Consider the following 13,919-nt stretch of genomic DNA (forward strand, 5'->3'; position numbering starts at 1 on the left):
TAAATAACATTTCTTCTTCCTTCAAGTGCTGCCTGCGTAAATATCCGTTTCTATGTATACCTGTACTGGTTCTCAGAGGAGGTGAGTTTGAGGTGTAGTAATTAAATAGAGAATGATTTCCCGAAATGGGAAGTTACCGAGCTAGGAAAGAGCTGTCAGTTTGTGAAGGTCAGATTCCACACAGAAGTTTTACACAGAAATTCTGTGGAATGGCCAATGTCTATTGACCTGGTATAACATGAAGTGCTCAAAACTTGAAGCTCTGTAGTGACAGAGGGATATAAAGGTGTATAAGCAAGACTTGAAGACGGTTGAATTTTCTTTATAAGCTCTGAATAGAAAATGCTGATTCTTGGGGTTTTGTGCAAAAAGACATAATTTACTCTTATGTTCCTTTCCACGCTTCAAAAAAGTTCATGACAGCTTCTTTAAGAAAGTCATTATTTTTTTTTCAAGCTGGTTGGTATAGGAATTTATTTATAAACCTTTTTAATAATGCAAAGTTAAGGTCAGTATTAGTATATGCCATTTCAGAGTGTCAGCTTCAGGTGTCTCTCAGCCTCTGATAAACAGAGATAAGGGAATACTTAGGAAGTGGAAACATATACATAGGAAATATGGTTAATAAACACATCAGTCTTTTAATGCAACCTGGATTCTGTCATGTGAACTTCATTACTGGAAATAATGAAACATGGTAATGCCATAAGTAGAGGTGAATAAACTCTGTAATTTGTTTCTAGGATGTAGGTGAGAATCTTCCAGTTATGCTACAGTTATGTGTGAGAAGGATAGCAAGTTAAAAGGAAGCTACTGCTGCTGTGGTATTGGAACATAGCTAGATTTTCTTCTAGTTTTATCCAGGAGATAAGCAGACTGTGCTTATTTATACCATTACCTTTACTATCTTTATTATTGTCTATATCATAATACATCATGGTATCTGTATAGCATGAGTCAAATGTGTCAGAATACCCTTCAAAGAACATAAGGCTAAGACAGTGACATATGCTTGAACTTACCAGTTACTATTTTTCAATTGTGTTTGGTCTTTTTAATTTATGTGGCTCAGTAGTTGAATTCAGATTGTCATAAATATTTTGCAAGGGAATTTAAATGTACCAAGATATCTGCTTTCGGATTTAAAGTTAGTGAAGTCCTTAGTATTTTGAACAGAAGAGAAAATATGTGGAGCAACTAGTGTCAGTTTTGAGAAGTGCAGTTATCATCTAAGTTTACAGGTAGGAGCAGAAGCTGAGCAAAGGGATCTAATGGCATCATGAGGATTGTGCCTGATGGAAGTAATTGGTAGCACCACATTTATTCCTAAACCGCCAGAAGATATTGTCTGGCAGCACACCTTTAGGTATTTTTGTGATTCACACAAGAACTTTGTGTACAGTCACCTCACTTTACAGCTAAGCTGTGTAAGTTTAACAGTACAGGTTTTTTCTTCTCAGCAGTGAAAGCAAGGCTACATTCTGGCCTTCCATACTGATGGATAATACTCAGCGAGCCATGAGGTGGAGTTCTGCAGCATTGGAGCAGACTAGGAGACAAACCAATGCTCACCTTAGTTTGCATCTGAGAAAGTGCAGTATTTAAGACACTGGTACAGGAAGGTTGCACCCCCACCACCATCAGGGACATTTCACTGGGTGAAGCAGGTGGACTTCAGCTCTTGGAGAGTGGCTCTGCTTTTGCTTTAGCTGAGTTGGACTTCTCAAACACAGTTCTGTCTTGCCAGTTATTTTAAGATAAAAAGCTTTCATTATCAGGTGAATTCACTGTCAGATGAAATGAGAGTGGAATCTCTCCATAGCTCATCAACAGCACACTTTTCAGTGAGTCCGTTATAACATTATACGTGTTATTTAAAACACTCTCCCTAAACTGTGGGATGTGTGATTCTACTTTATAGCTTATTTATTCATCTTCTTGTTGGGGCCAGTGTGTATCACAGCAAATTCTGCATCAGAGAAACCACAGCATGAGAAACACTCAATCATGGATTCCCTAGCGTATACGCTCAAAGTTAGTGTTCCACTTCCAGAATAAATTCTGAGAAAAAAAAAGCATTAAACTTTGAATTTTGTATCTTTCAAAGGAAAGCAGAACAATCTTTCTAAAGCAGTCAGAAAATTCATTTAGATTACTTTGAAACAAAGCTGAGCTTGAGAGTCCAGGATCAGAGGCTTCTGCCTAAGCTGTGGCTTCTGAAAGTTAATGGTCCCAGCTCCCTGTTTCCCTGTCAACTGGGTGGACAGAGACCCAGGAATCTGGAAATTTGGAGTGAGAACTTGGGCAGGAATTTCAAGGTTTGGCAGTCTGAGCTTCTGTGCTTCTGGCTTTTTTTTGAGTAAAAGCCTGACTGTGCTGAGAGTCCTGTTAGAAGTGAAGCTGAGAGTTTTTTCTGGCTCTCTGCTGCATCACCGGGGTGAGGGTTCCTGTGGCTTCAGGGCAGAGAGCTGGAATATCAGGAAGCCCTGACTCTGGGACAGTCTTTATGGCAGGAGTTCCCCACAGCTGTGAACTCTTCAGGTCCATTTGCCATAGCAGCTCCCCTGGTAATGAAGAAGGAAAACTGCTGGAGTGGTTTCATTAAAGCATCTTGCGGTTAGTCAGAAGTTTACAAAACCATTATTTTTTTTGCTTATGTTTCTGCTTGTGATGTAACAGAAATTTTCAGTTTGATCAGAACATTTCTGGTTGGTTCTCTCCACCATATACTACAGCCCACATCATTTCATGGTGCTGAGAATAACATGTTGCTTGTCTTTGCATACCACAAATACGAGGTGTGAAAGCTGGTGTAACATGAATGAACAGGACTTGCAAGGATATTTTTTATGGGAAAATAGGTGCCCAGACAGTCACAGACAAGTTTTTAGGGTATGTCTTTACCACAGAGTTCCCCATGGCTCTTAACAGAAATCCTCTAAACCAGCTGAAGCCACCTGGACCATTTGGGACTATAAACCAATGTGTCTGGTCTCTGAACATGACTTCAAAAAAACCTGAGTCCTGTCAGGGTACAAAAGCAGTATTCGGCTGATATTAACTCCACTTGATTGGCCCATCAGGGAATATGAAGTACAGATTATTTTAGCACATCACGTCAGCTGCTAACACAAACCTTCAATTACCTGCGTTCAATTTTGCAACATAAGCTAGGCTAACTAGAAGGCAGATAAAGCAAACCATTTTGTGAAGGAATGAAGACTCAAGAGGCCCGCTTGCCTATGGTCTGCATACTTTTACTACCTGCTGTAATTCACCTCAACAACATGTCTCTATTTATGTTTGTTACAAAGAGACAAAAGAAGCCGCTGTGGAAAAAAAAAAAAAAGTCTTTCTTAGCAGGAACTGTAATAACCCCACTGCCGACTGCAGTTTACCAGCCATGTGTATGCCATCCCTTGCTCCAGAGCTTGGGGTGTCCTTACGTCCTCTAAGAACGCTTTGTATAAGATGGCAATCGAGGAAACTCTGAAATGCTTTCAAGAGTTATCAAAGAGGTAAAGGTCTTTCTGAATAAGCAATATTGTGCATGACAAAGCTAAATAGTGGGCCTATATACTTCTGCCTCATAAGATTTGTTGCTTGCGGAGGGCAGGGCTGGAAATGATAGCCCGGCAGCGTTAAAACCAAGTAGTCACAAAACTCTGCTGAGTAGCTCAATGACTGGCATGTCAGATAGGATTTCACAGATTTTCTCCGTGGTGATGTGGTGCATGTGCAGTTCACTCTGTTACATAAATTGATGTGAATCGATTCATATTTGATATGGAAACTTTGGTTTGGGAAATTCTTCACAGTAGCTTTCACACAGTATGTGCTAAGGCACCATGTGCTGCAGTGCTGCATACAGAACGTATATTCTGTATAAGCTGTGCTTTTCGAGGCTACTTTCCAAACAGTAAAAAACATTTTTCCCCACAGGTGGGAAATAATAGTGGAATTGGTAACCGTTTGTCATTTATTTTCCTAGACAATGTATGTTCCATTCATATGTGTAATTTAGCTTTTAGAAGAAGGATTTATCTAATTCAGTTGCATAATTTGTCTTTAGGAAAGCAGGGAGTTCATCTCAAACAAATATGTTTCTCGACATATATTCTCAGAACTGCCAAGTCCCTTGGCATACACAGGAAGGTACCCATGCACCTAGCAGTCATTCTCATGAGCGTTCTCTTTTGAGCATGCTAACGCCATGCTTGAAGTCAGTGTTTTTGGCTCATGTTGAATGATTTCAGGATGGTGCCGAAAACTACCTCACACTTCTTGCATCACGCATACTTCTGGAGGTTTATGCACACTCCTGGGCGGTGTTGTCTGTGCCAGTGTAGCACATACCTAGTGCCATCTTTCTGAAGTGTCCATTTAGCCTGCGCTGACCTGAGGTTACAAATTTTACCCTTAAAGGCTTTTCTATTATGCTTTAGTAAGGGGCATTGGGAGCATTTTGTCAGCAGCCTGAATCCTGACTGTATGAGATCAGCCTGGAGAGGATTAGAGCTATAGTCTGAGTCCCAGTCATGCACAAGAAAAGATGGAAGAAGCAGGTGATTTTGTAAACAGCTAATTCTTATGGAGGCTGTTTTTTTGGGAGCCCATCATTCAAGTGACTGAGCTTGGCCTGGTTGCCCTCTCTCCTACTCCTGAGATGCACAGTAAATTTCAAGCACGTAGATCTTCGATTATTTACAACAGTCAGCCTTTGACTAGAAGTGGTGCTTAACATAGTTGTAATTAAAATGAAATACAGACTCCAGTTTGGCTACAAGTTAGCATGTGGTTATAAAGCCACTTTATGTGCGTGGAGCACTGTCCAGCCACTAAATCTTGGAACTTCTGGCTCTGCAGGCTGATATTATTTTGCCAGGAATGTGGTTGTCAAAGGCAGGTTGGACCATGTATGCTCTTCTAAACCTTGACATGAAGATTTCGTTAACTTTGGTGAGAAATGAATCTAAGTAGGTGGTAGGTTCACACACAGGTGGTGATGTGTGAATCATTTCTTTGATTTGACTGGAAGATGTATGGACAATGAAGATCCTTGGATGTAGATGTAAACTGATGTGGATGCCAGATGAACTTGGACTGAACTTAAGGCCAAAGTATATTTAAAAAAAAAAAAAAAAAAAAAAAAAAAAAAAAAAGATGCAGTGTAAGGAGACACAGCAGCAGATGTTCAAACCGTATGTTCCTGGACAGGTCTAATAGAAAACTTCTTCCAGTCTATTTTGTGTTTCCGTCTTAGAGAGGCTGTGGTTTGCAAAAGAATAGGCTGCACCTTCTATGAGCACTTGCAGTCCAATTCTCTCAAGTTTTCCTCATGCAGACAGGCACATAGGGCAGGAAATGTAAGACAGCCACAAACTGAGCTGAAGGTGTTTTTATTACCAGAACTGAAGAACAAAGCATGAGGAATAACAAGAATCTGTCAGGAGTGACCAGTACACCAGCTCATTGTTATCATCTCTATCTTCAGGAATCAAAGTTAATACATAGAAGAGCTCATTGCTTTAGCACAACATGAAAGCATTCCTTGGGGAACCTGAGAGTCCTCAGTGATAGATGCACTGATCGTTCATGTTCGCTTCTGTCATAATAACGTTACAATGATGTATCAAGAAGAAAATCCAACTTCTGTATCTTTCAGTTCTACTGGACACGTTGAACACATTCAATATATGTTAGGCCATTTCCTGGAATAGGGAGCAACAGTTGGGATCTCCTAATGAATAGAGCACTTCAAAATAATACAAGGTATAAGATATACAGTTCATTTTGTAGTATTCTCTGCATGAATGTGGTCGACCTGTGGTAAGATACAAATAATAAAGGCCCAGAAGTCCAGGTGAGCTGCCCTTAATCCCCTAATTTTTGTATGCAGCCTAGCTTCTACAGGATTTGAAATTCTGTGTATAATCAAGTGATTGAGTTAAGAATTGCATCCTAACCTTAAGGCATGTATTACAATCACTATCAAATGAACTTTAAGGATGAGCTGTACTGCTTCATGTAATTTGTTACAGATGTGAGGGAATCCCTAATTTCCCTAGGAATGGTCACTGCAGAGTAGATGTTGTTTGAATGAGGCAAACAGACTGCACTTAACCCTTCCTGCAAAGGTTTGGTTCTGACTCTGGCAAAAACATGATTTAGAGTGATTGATTCTAGCATTTTGACCTTTCCTACTCCCCATATGACTCTTTAGGGTGGGACCTGAATGATGATTTAAGATAGGAGTCATAGCATTCCAGGGATGGTACAAAGTTACAAATTACTTTGTGTGTCTGGGATAGGATTAGTAGGTAGAGGTCACCTCTTAGGTATGATATAGCAGCTCAGTGTTGACTTCCAAAAAGGATTATAATCAGCCAGTTTTGAGACCCATCAACTGTACTGTATTTTGGTATGGAAATACATAGCTTGCAGGACTAGTTGGTGAAATTTGCTAGCCGATCAGTCAAGTGGGGGTGGGAACCAAGTAAGTTTCTAATGGCATTCAACATTTTTTGGAAACTCAAGAGTCAGTTGACAGTTCACAAGGAATATTTCTAACAGTCATTTTTTTCTAATATTAAGTCTGGAGTTGCTAGCATTGTACTTTCAGTGGAACTGTTTCTGATAAATTTATCTGACTACATGTAATGGTGGAAGGCCCTGAGGACATTCTGTGCCTCTGGCAGCTTGAAAGAACTGAGGGACTGTGGAGACTGTTCTCTCCGGACCGATGGGTTTTCTATATAACCTCACACCAAATACTCAGCTCTTCAGGGAGGCTTGTGTATCGCTCCACCAAGCATGGCTTTCCAAATGGTTTGAACTTTAATATCAAGGGCCCTCGTTTGTCTCAGGAGTAGGTAATCTGTACAAGCAAAACTTTGGGTAATGCTTCTAAGTGACAGCTGTATGTTCCCTAAGAGTACTGTTGTACCAAGAAATCAGTGAACTTGTCTGGAAATCTGCAGAACTGAATTGTTTTGACATAGCTGAGTGGACAGGTAATAATTCTAGAGTAGCCAGTTTTTGTTTGTAGGAAACAGTTTTTAAAAGTTTTGATAGTTGTTTTTAATATGATGGAAAAATGTGATTTCAAGCAAATGAGGTAGCAATTATGAGTTATTTATCCTTCTGGTTTGCTACAAGGAGGGAGTCATGTAAGACACACAAGGGACGCTTCTAGGAAAACATTTTGACAGGCAAACAGTCCGTTGCTTCTTTTGTTTCTTACCGATCTTTGATTTAGAGATTTCTCAAATAGGATTCCACACTGTGTCTTCAGATCCACCTACCTACAGCCACTAGGATGAGGTGGAGTTCTGAAAAGATGTAACATTTTAGTGGACTAAATATCCTCTTTGACATCATTTTTTTAAAGTAGCCAGAAATTCACCCACTGATGGGTAGAACTAGGATAAAAGCCTTTTATTTGAAGAAAAGAAAATGTTACTAATAGAAGGAAAATTAGGCTAGCACTCAAAAGTATAAAAAATAATGGATAACAATTAATGACAAAACTGAGAAGGAAAGGTGAATAAAGAAATCCAGGTTCTGTCAGCCATGCTTTATCATCTCAGTCATGACTTATTCTAGAGCCTGCTGTTCCTGTTTGCCTTAATTTTTCAGACCTCTTGATCATGGCCTTGTTATTTATGACCATCTAGCCCAGGCCCAAACTGGCTCTGAAACAGAACCCATTTGCCATGTACTCTTAATTCTTATTTGAGAAAACATTTATTTTTTAACCTTTCTCATAGAAAGATGTCCTGTTTCAGTGACCTTACTTGTACAGTGAGCACAATACTTGCTTGTTTGGGAAGTATTGTGAAAATGCAAAGCACTACATAAGTGCTAAGTACTGTTTATAATAAGATATCTTTCTGGTATTCTAGCTGCCATACTAAGATCTTCCTGGAAGTTGGCTTAACCAGGCTATGCTGGAGCTTTCCACAATGTTTAAATGAGAATAATGAATGTTTCATTGCTTCATTTGGCATGTAAGATAAAGGCATTTACTGTCTATGACACTCCATAAAGTAGAAAAGAACTGTAGCACTGCAGTTTATGTTATTAAATTGTTATATGTGATAAACATGAATTTTTCATCAGTATCATATTCTGTTCTAACACAAAGCAACAAAACCTGAGACATATTCTGCTTTGTCATATAGGTTTAATGCTTTACGAGTCTGCGTATTCATAAACGTTTTGTAATGTCTATTATCAACCTGGTGAAAAACAGCTGAGGTTCTGTTGGATCAATATATGTCAGAAACAAGTGAATACTCAAGTATTCCTATTCAAGTGACTGATAAAAATTCTTTCGTTTTGGTAGGCATAATTTTACATTTTCCAAACAGGTAAAATATTCTGGAGTTTCAATTTCTTGAATTTACTTTACTTGTGGAAATAAAGCTTTGCTGAAAGCCATACTGCTTGATACTATGATTTTGTTTACATATCTCTAGAAAGGAGACAATTGGAAATGATGATATCACTGTTTTACAGGTAGCCAACACCCTTGGCTGTGTGAATTTTGGCTGAGATGGTGAGGAGTGCTGCCACCCAAGTATGATTCCACCGCCAAATCCATCGATGTTTCATACTGAGAATGGGTAATTAGTTTTCACTAAAAAACTTTAGTTGACAATAAAAAATACAGGTATTGCTACAGAAGGCTATTTGTAAAACCCACATTGAGTTTCTGGTACAATGTGTATCAAAAATAATTTTTGAATTATGGGTGAAACTGTCTGAATCACCTAGCTTTGGGAAATTTACTGATTACAGTGATGATACTGGAATAAGGCACATAATGAAATAGCTGAATACAATTATTCTCAGAGTCTTTATTATCTGCCAGTTTAATATATTTCTATCCTTTTCTTTTAAGCCTCTTGGAACTGAATCCACCATCTGTAATCTGTATTTGTTTATATGTTGCCTTGCACAGCAGCAATCTACATTTGATTTTGTCATCTAATTCATATTACGGTAGTCAACAGAGATATATTAGTCTATACTTTAAAGAAACTGTGGAAGTACAGAGATTGTAGACGTACCATTTATTAGAGTAGTGTTGTATATGGAGAAAACACATGCTTCCTTCTGTTACTAAACCTAAGTAGGTAGCAACTGAGACTTGTTGAACTCTGGTGGGAGCTCTGACCTACAGACAATATTCAGAATAGTTATTTCTTGTTTTTGTGCTATAAATAATTCAAAGTAAATGAGCAAAGATGTCATGTAATGAAAAAAGGGAAATTATAAATTAATACATTCATTTGTTTACTTCTTGTCTAGATTCTAAAGTGAATTTTAAATTTGGAAGAAGAAATCATACCCCTTTACATCTCTAAGAGATTAAAATTTTCTAAGTTACTAAAAATTGAAAAATTCTAAGCTTTTGAAGTGTTCATGCTCTAACAATTAAAGAAGTAAAAATAGCTGGGTCTTGTTAAAATCAGTAGCACATTTGCTAAAACCTTTAGCAGAGACAAGTATGAAGCATGGAAAATCTGTGACGGGACTTTCTGTGATCCTTTTCTGACCATATTCGAAATCCACTCCTAAAAAAAGAAGAGGAGGCTCATCAGCTGTTTGAAACCGTCTTGTCTGTTGATTTCAGTTATGATAACTTCTACTACGTTGGAATCTGCCCCAGGTTCTTTCTGTAAAGACCCTTCAGTGCTGTCTCCTTTGAAAGGCAAAACCATACCTTTGAAACAACAAAAAATTGACTTGTGCTCCATCTTGTGCATTATTCTTTTAGAACATGAAAGTGTAGAGATATGGTTTAATCCTGATGGTATAGTTTAATCCTGCCATCCGAAGGGGGATCCAGTTTCTGTCCACCATCTTTGATGGTCTTACAATGCCTTCTTTGCTAACCATACTCTATTGTACTGAATTATTATATTTGTTGCTTTAAATTCCAAATATAGTAATATTATTATTACCAGTAAGGCAAGTGAACCAGAAAAATGTAGCATCCTTTTCAGATTGTACTTGTAGCGTTAGGACTTAGAAAAAGGAATCTCAAGCTGTTCCACTGGTAAAATTAAAAGCTTTGGTACACAAGCACATTCACTAAGAGATAAAGATCACTGTCATTTCTGTGGCACCACTTCAGAGACAGCCGCCTAAAAAAGTGGTGACTTAAAGATGCCATGGAAATACCTAGAACTTTCGCTGTTTTGCTGGCCTTAACTGTAGGCAGAGTTCACCAAATCCAAAGAACTCCAAAGTGATACTTCTCCATTGCTGTCCTGGATGCTTCACATTCCATATGTCCTGAAGGAAAGAAATATCCCTTTCCCCCCCCCCAGGAACAAAGTGTTATTCAGTAGAGTTCACTTTGCAGGGCAGGAAGACTTTTTAAAGCTTCTAGCCTGCTGCACAAACATGTGCTGCATATGTTGTTTTCATTAGCAGTTTAAGTATCCTAGCAAGTCCTACTTAATAATCTATCTGATAAGGCTTGATTGTGCTTCACTGTGTTTAAATTTTTTGGGGAACTGTTTAGATAACAAAAGTGCTCCAGTGCCCACATTTGTGTAAAACTCCAAAATAAGAAAATGCAGTCTTTCGTATCTCAAGGTCTTAGAGGAGTGAAATACCAAAAGGAGTTGCATATTGCAGTATTTTATTTAATATCTCAGCATTAGCATACATGGTACCATGTTTAAATAATGTGTTTATACTTTATTTTCTGTATTTTTATTGATTGAGTTTCATAGCTCTTTACAGTAGCAGAGTCTACGGAAGGAAATGGTAGTGTAGATCAGCAGAGTTTTCTCTTGGCAATACAGGATTGTGCCCTGTATTTTTGAGAGATTCTTCTGACTTTCCCAGATTTGAACAGTAACATCAAATCATAGGTGAGGCTATTTCTATTTGGCATTACATTTTCATTAAATAATGTGTATTGAAAATAATGTGTCTTCACAGACAGACAGCATATTATATCCACATGGTAAAATAATATCCTTTACATCTTAAGAACTGATACTGGATAACTAGTAAAGTGTTTATTATTGTTATTATTATCATGCGACAACTTTCTCCTGTCTAACTGCTCTCACTTATACAGCAGAAGTGATAGAATACAAGCTCCCAATGTCTACTGGGCCTGAGTCTTAATATCTCAAAGCTATGCCTTCAAGGAAAAACAATTCAAGCTACAAACCATAGCTGCTCTAACAAATAAGGGATTCCAAAGGAGGTTACAAGAATCTTGTTAAAGTTAACATGTTACAGAGCTTCAGAATTCTATACTTCTGGACACATGCCTTTACCTTTCACTGGAGATATTCGTGCGTGGTTCTAGTGATAGCATTGTTGTAGCTGTGACTGTTTAGGGGCTTTTTCTGTTTACATAGAACTCTTCCTTTCCCCTCTGCCCTGGCATTATTTTCACTGTTCCCAATGTTTTTACTTAAATCCATCATTTTGATAATTTTAACTGGACAACTCTATTTCATGTACTTATGGTCCTTCATGTGAAACAGTTCTGCCTTCATTTCCTGTTTATTTTTAGTTGCTAATTTTCAGACTTTTTCCATCCCCTTGGGTTTTTTAAAATCCTGTTTGGTACAAACCAGGGTGGTCCAACTGGCAGCCCAAGGAACAATTCCATCTGGCCTGCTGCATTTGCCAAAGAGGAGCTAAGAAATGCCTGTAAGAGTATGCGCTGCCCTCACAAGCAAATATTACCTATTGCTCAGATACATAACCATGCTTAAAGTCCAACTGTTGTGCTATGTCCACACAGAAAAAGAGATTGGGACTAGAATTATCCTTTTTCCTGAGCATAGCCAAATGTCTAGAGGGGCTAGCTGTTCTTTTAAAACAATCTTCAAAGGGGCTGCTACAAGTGCAAACTAGCACCTGTACCTAAAAAAGCTGGGCCACCATTGTTTTTCCTGGTTAGATTGACAGGAAAACCTAAGCCCCAGATCAGTTGGAGCTGATTAGAATTTCAGTATCAACCTCAACAAAACCAGCATTATTAATTCATGGTACCATTACTGGATTTGTAGTTGACTTCTACATGTGCTCTTTGTCACTTCACTCTATCTTTTTTCCTTAGGCAAGATGAGTATAAGGATAATAACCAGGCAGAGTGCACTGAAATCAGTGTAAAAACCAACTATATTTTGTCTAATTGACAATACAATTCAAACGGATTTAATTTAGCTATTGTTTATTTACCTGTTTGTTGGAGAATATTCTACGTTCAGATGTATGTGGGTACCTCACTTGAATTAAGTGCATCTGTGAACATGCAATTCCTCATAAGAAGTTATCACACAAGCTGAACTTATCCCATGTACTGCATTATGTTGTACAAGAGTAGCCATTCTGTAGCAAAATGAGCATGACTAAACATGAGCTCTAACCAGTGCATCATAAAACAATAATATCATGTCTTTTGACATGTATTCCATTTCCATTAAAAATATTTATAATGTTTAGCCAGAACAGAACAGACTACAGCTTGGCAAAAGACTGAAATAAGCAATAAGGAGCAATTTACCCAAGTGTACTTTTACTATAACGATATATCACTGAGTGATGACAGCAGAGCTCTGCCAGTTTTAGTATCCTGGTTCAAAACACTGTAGCACATGGGGTTATCAAAAAACATATAGTAGAAACATAAAAAAAATACATTATCTCAGTTTTATACTAATGCCTTTTAGCATCCTGCTACCTTTTAAGTTGTAGAAAAACACCAGATTAATGTTCATAACTTATAACCCCTTTCCTGTGTAGAGTGCGCAACTGCTCTATTCAGTCTGTGCTCATTTATTTTGAAATATTTCTTCTGTTTGTTGTCCTAGGCCCTCTACACTGGTCTGTAGTGTTCCCCATTCTACTCTGCATCTCCAATTTTGGTTAAAAAAATCCCTTATTTCTGATACAGATCATCTCTCCAGGGTGTTTTGTTTTGTTTTGTTTTGTTTTTTTTGTCTTGATTAATCTCCTTTGTTTTCTGTCTCCTCTCTGTCTGTTCTTTCTTACTGTCTTCTGTCTTACTCTTTATGCTATCTATAGTTACTATGTTTTCCTTATGTCTTTCTTTCCTTTTCCTTTTTTTCCTCTTTAATGCTCAGCTGGTGTCTTTCATACTGATTTACCTTTGTCTTTGGTGTTCCTTTTCCCTCTCTAATTTTCTCTGTATATCTTTCAATCTGACTTTTTCTGTTTCTTTTTGCCCTATTCACTTTGCTTTCTGTCCTGCACCTCTTTTTGTTTACCTTTTTATCCCTTAATTTAATCTAACATCGGAGAGATGACTGATGATGACAGAAGAGAGGAAGGGAAGACAACAGCTGAAGGAATTAAGACATAAGCTAACTTTCAGAGAAGGCTTTTGTTCAGGAACAAATAATTGAAAAAAGCATCAAATGAGAACCACAGAAAAAAAGAAAGCGTAATTGTTCATGGCTAATTATTCATTAGTGAAACTGGATTTTACTTGAAAATTGCAGTTGGTGATGTTGTAGAAGGACTGTGTGGCAGCTTACTTAAAAATAGATAAAGCTTACATAGAGGCAAAAAAAATGTGGCTATTAGTTGTAGGATGCATGTCCATGGCAATGTTTATAGAGAAAGAAATGGCACTGGAGGATAAGGAGAGGCTAGTGAAAGAAATAAATAGAGAAATAAGACCAGGAAACTATGTGGTCATACATGAAGTATGAAAAGATGGTGAATCAGAGGCAATAAAGACTTGCATCAAGTATTTGGAACAGGTTGAAAAACAGAAAAAGTAGCACAGAACTGAGAACAAGCAGTGATTATTTTGTTACAGAAGATGGAAAAAACAGGAGCAATGGAAGTGGCAGCAGAACCAGCCGACTGAGGGTATCAGACACACTATTCATTGAAGTAATTTCAAG

At 37.9% G+C, this 13,919-nt stretch overlaps 1 protein-coding gene across 2 annotated transcripts in view; it reads left to right on the plus strand.

Annotated features, from left to right (window-relative positions):
- Nucleotides 1–13,919, plus strand: part of ANAPC10 (anaphase promoting complex subunit 10) — a 324,259-nt gene that overhangs the window by 163,954 nt on the left and 146,386 nt on the right. For both annotated transcript variants that reach the window (XR_014317379.1, XR_014317380.1), the window contains exon 6: nt 8,521–8,627. The gene's annotated coding sequence lies outside the window, so the exon portion shown is untranslated. The remainder of the gene's footprint in view (nt 1–8,520; nt 8,628–13,919) is intronic.

The sequence above is a fragment of the Aythya marila genome (assembly GCF_965140915.1).
Source record: "Aythya marila genome assembly, chromosome: 4".
In the NCBI taxonomy this organism is placed as follows: Eukaryota; Metazoa; Chordata; class Aves; order Anseriformes; family Anatidae; genus Aythya; species Aythya marila.